Raw genomic sequence first — 4,880 nt, forward strand, 5'->3', positions numbered from 1 at the left:
CCACTTACTATTTCAATAACTCCTTCCATCTTTTCTCAGATGAACACAGACTATTTCGCACAAATTTAGTGCTTCAACGAGGTAGTGTTACCAACAGAACACCTGTCTTTTGCTATTTTAGCAAATTGTGCTATAAAAATTATCAAATTAGGAAAACAGAGAAGTCGTAACTTTTCATTTTATTGCTAATTATAAAGGGGAATGTTGAAAAGCTGTATGTTCTTCCTGTGCTATATTCCCCATCTCGTTTCGTAAGCTATTTCTGCGTAAAGAAAAGTTCGTCAGCGTTAAGTAAAAATGTCTTTCGGACTAACTGAACAACTACGAACAACAGTTAATAACAAACGCTAAACTGTTTGAAATTATGTCACGCATCAGATGCAAACATACATGATTTTTCGGTACTGATACGAAAAATCTCTCCATCTAACGTTATATTCCCCAAAATAATTCCGAGTCAATGAACACGTTATACTGTAAAATGAAATAAGTTTAGGAGTCTAGATTAATGTGAAACTCTCAACTTGAAACGAAGCAGTTGGATAAACTTCTTTCTCGCTCATCAATTGATCTTTCCTGGACTGCCAAGCTGCAGTTCATCTTAGGTTATCCGTGTCTCACGCCTGAAATACTGTAAACATATAATCGCCTCTCAGTCAAAGGTCAGCAGCTGCACAGATTTGCTGTATCGTATTTTGCTACCGCTCAAGTGATAAATCAGCTTTTCCGCTTATTGCTTTCATCCTTTTCGTGAACTGATTGCAACTAATCTGCGACATGTTCTTCCTGCAGAACACATTTGCATGATACCGGAAGCTTCGTACATCGAAAACTTTCATTTAAAATTTTAGGTCCCACCGAGATTTGAACTCGGATCGCTGGATTCAAAGTCCAGAGTGCTAACCATTACACCATGGGACCCTGTTTGTAAGAAAGCCGGTGAATGAATACTTCTAACGGTTTAACCGGAAAGATGTGCTGCGTTGAGTCACGCTCGCTGGTCGCGTGTCTTGTTACCACTGCTACCGCTACCGCTCCATTCATCCGACAGTGCGCTCGCACATGTAGTTTATTTTTGGATGAGATATGAGCTTAGTCAAGCTAGAGATACGTATACCATTTTGTTATAGACTTACATTTCTGTTCTAAACAGTATCAGACGGCGGTTTTTGAAGATATTAATTTCTTTTGGTTATAAGTACTCAAGGCATAACAAAAACATTGCAATAAAAGGTAACACTATATTTCAAGTATGTTGTACCGCAGTCAGGATGTGTTGTGTGGTACAGGAAACGGTGAGAGTGGAAAGTGGCTAGAGGTTGTTACGTAGGGGTGAATTCTTAACAACATTTATTATGTTGGTGCATAAGCTCGTAGCGTTTTTGTTTTGTATGATACCGTGGGGTTCATTTGTCGTCGTCAATTTCTATCTGTAGATCACTGTTGCTGTTTCAGATCATATATGGTCATTTTGACATTTAAAGATGGTGAGGAGAGGCGTGGACCCTAGAAAATGGAGTGCCAAGTGGAGAAATCGGAACATTTCCGACATATTCTTCTGTTTGACTTCAATAGAGGGATGACAACAGCGGAGGCCGCCAGAAACATTTTCTCAGTGTATAAGGATAATGCGATTGGACAGAGCTCGGCAAGAAAATAGTTTCTTCGTTTTAAGGGGGGGGATCGGGAAGGACGTCAAAAGGGCCGTCTTGGAGCAGGAGAGACGCCACAGGACATTTTAATTTCCACTGTCTATACTTTTACGAATAAATTCATAAAACTTTGTCAGCATGACCAGGAAGGATTCAGGATTCACAGTCATAGCAGTGGAAGTTCAAAAAAATTACAAAATAAATTTTCTTTACATGTGAAAGTTCATCATTTTTTCACTTCTATTGGCTGCGTTTGTTGCTACAGGTATACGTTTCTTCATAAGTAAGAGAGATTCATCGATGAATTTTGCACAGAATATAAACCATACTTACAGGAGTATGAAACTCTAGAAATTATTTAATTTATGAAAAAATGAATGTGCTGTTACATTTTAAACTTCATTCTTAGAAACAAATCAACTTTTATAGTTAATTATCTAAATTTTTACCACAGTTTTTAATATATTTGGAAAATTCTAGAGTTTCACACAACTGTAAGTATGGTTTGTATTCATCGAAGAATCTCCCTTACTTATGAAGAAAAGTGTACCTACAGCAACAAATGCAGCCAATGATAAGTGAACAAAAGGTGAAATACAAATGTAAAAAAAAAAAAGAAATAAATTTCTTATAAGTTTGAACTTCCACCACTATAAGGGTAAATCCTGAATCCTTTCTGACCATTCTGACAAAGTTTTATGAATTTAGTTGTAAAAGTATAGGCAGTGGAAATTGAAAATTCCTGTTGTGTCTCTCCTGCTAAAAGTCGTCCCGTTTGACGTCCTACCCCCCTTAAGAAAGATCGCTTTGACATTAATGACTCTACACGTTCAGGAAGCCCTTCGGGCAATTGATGAAGATCGTTTAAACGCATTAATCGAAAATGATCCACGTCAGTGTTGTCGAGAACTGTAAAATGTGATGAACTGTGATCATTCCACAACCGTGTGACATTTGCGTGCATTGAGGAAGGTTCAAAATTGGGTGCCGTGTGCTCTAAGTCGAAAGCACAAAACTTAAAGGTGACCATGTATGCATCTCTTCTTGATCGTTATCAACTGGTTCGTGAACGACATCGACCATTCCTGTCCTGCGTCTTTACTGGTGACGAGAATTGGTGTCTTCATGCTAACATAAGAAAAGAAAGGAATGGTTGAGCCCAAACAAAGCAGCAAATCCCCATACAAAGACCCGCGCGCATTCACAAAAGATAATCTTATGCATCTGGTGGAACAGCGGCAATGTGATGTGCTACGAATTGCTTCCTCGATGTAGATCCATCAGTGCTGACATTTGTTGTAAAGAACTGAGGCATCTGTGCAGACGCATTCCAAGAGCAACGACCAGGCAGATTCCATGCAGTGGTGCTGTTCCACGATGAAGCCCGCCCACATTCTGCTAGACTGGCAAAGAACGCTACACAGAAGTTACGCCCTCAGGTTTTCACTTTTTCGGCTCTATCGAACAACCTTCAAAGAACTTCCAGTGCTAATCAAAAGGCGATCTGAATATGGCTCGACGCGATCTTCGCCATAAAACCATGTGATTTCTACAGTCGTGGACTCGAAAAGTTACCTCAGCGTTGGCAGACTGTCGTAACAGTGAAGGAGTACGTATTATTGTTGACTAAAGTATCTGTTATGTGTATCTGTTGTGTTTATTAAACTTTTGGAAAAACGCTACGATTTTATGGACAAACCTAACAAATACAGGTCTATTCAAAAGAATCGAGATACTTTGAAGTGATTGTAAAAAACTTTTTCTATTGAGTTAAGTTATTATATAATTATAATTACGTATAGAAACAGCAATTCAAGAATTTTGTCATTTTGTGTTCGCAAATGTTCATTGCGTGAACCGTTACTCACACGGCACACGTTCAGTCTATAGTCCAGTTCGGCTCACATTCGCCCTTATACTTCCCCCCAAGTCGGCGATGTTTTGTGGATGTGGGGGTGTGTTTTTCGAAGAGAGTCTTTCATGTAAGCTCACAGGTAAAAATCATACGGTGTCAGGTTCGGTGAACCTGGCGACCATGCCAGCAACTGCAGATTTCCAACTGATCCACATCAGATTGATCGATGTGGTCGCACAGTATCCGAGAACTCATGAACATCATTGTGGAAGTGTGGTGGAGAACTGTCGTGTTGTCAAATGAAATTATCACTGCCGTCTTGCAATTCCTGCATGAGCTACACCTGAAACATGTCCAGGCAATAGTGTCCATCGATCGTCGCCCCTGCAAAGGAGAAGCGACCAAACACTTTATGCCTTGACCAAGCACGAACCACATTAACCTTTGGGGATCCACCGTGATGTTCGACAGCAGCGTTGGGTTTCTCATATTCACACCTTGTGCCGGTTTACTGTGCCGTTCACCTGAAAGATAGTAGCCTCATAGCCGAAAATCAGCATGCGGGTGAAATCGTCGTCTTCCATAAAGTGCCTCATATCAGTGCAAAACTGTTCCCGCAAACGTTTACTGCCATGTGTAATGACCTGGACCAACTGATACGATACCATTTCATTTGCAACGCTTTCTCAGCGCTTTCCAAACAGCTGGTTGTGGAATTCCTAGCTGACGGGCTGGCATGAGGCTTTGAGTTTTGTAGTCTTCTGAAGAATATTTCCCTGACCCGTTAATCTGTTCGTGAGAAGTTGATGGCCACCGCTGCTTTCTTCTTACAGACATCCTGTTTCCTTAAATTAGGGAACAAGAAGGGGGGGGGGGGGGGAACAGGGGGTTAGCATCACGTGAAGGGAAGTGGTCGTACTAATAAAGCATGCTATATGAAAAAATATACGAGAAGGAAGGTTTTGTAAAATAGCCAATAAAATGAGGAATAAACAAGGAATCACTAAGCAGTGTGTATATTCCTAGAAATCACGATTTTATTGGCAGTATAAACCACACAATAAAAATAAAAATAAAAAGAATACGCCTCTTTTGTTATTTTGCGATGTGCACTTAGTAATCCACTGTGAAGCTGTTCTTCAACGCTTTAGTTATGTCCCAACACCCTTTTTAATATTTTCAGTTTTTCTAGCACAGTGTTTCCATGTACAGTATTTCTACACGTTAGTGGTCAACTTAATGCGTCAAGTATCGGGCCTCTAATACAATGATATTTCCTTGAAGAGGTTTTGCTTTGACACAAACGCTGGTTACAGTTACCTATTCACGCACAAATGCTTCTGGTGCGTTTTTGCACATACTGTAACGAGTTT

General features: G+C 40.0%; 1 non-coding gene across 1 annotated transcript; it reads right to left on the bottom strand.

Moving 5' to 3' along the window:
* Positions 1 to 849: 849 nt before the first annotated feature.
* Positions 850 to 921, bottom strand: Trnaq-uug (transfer RNA glutamine (anticodon UUG)). Its single transcript has one exon. It is a non-coding gene; the product is annotated as a tRNA-Gln (tRNA).
* Between the last annotated feature and the right edge of the window lie 3,959 nt (positions 922 to 4,880).

This window comes from Schistocerca gregaria, chromosome 2 (assembly GCF_023897955.1).
Source record: "Schistocerca gregaria isolate iqSchGreg1 chromosome 2, iqSchGreg1.2, whole genome shotgun sequence".
Classification (NCBI taxonomy): Eukaryota; Metazoa; Arthropoda; class Insecta; order Orthoptera; family Acrididae; genus Schistocerca; species Schistocerca gregaria.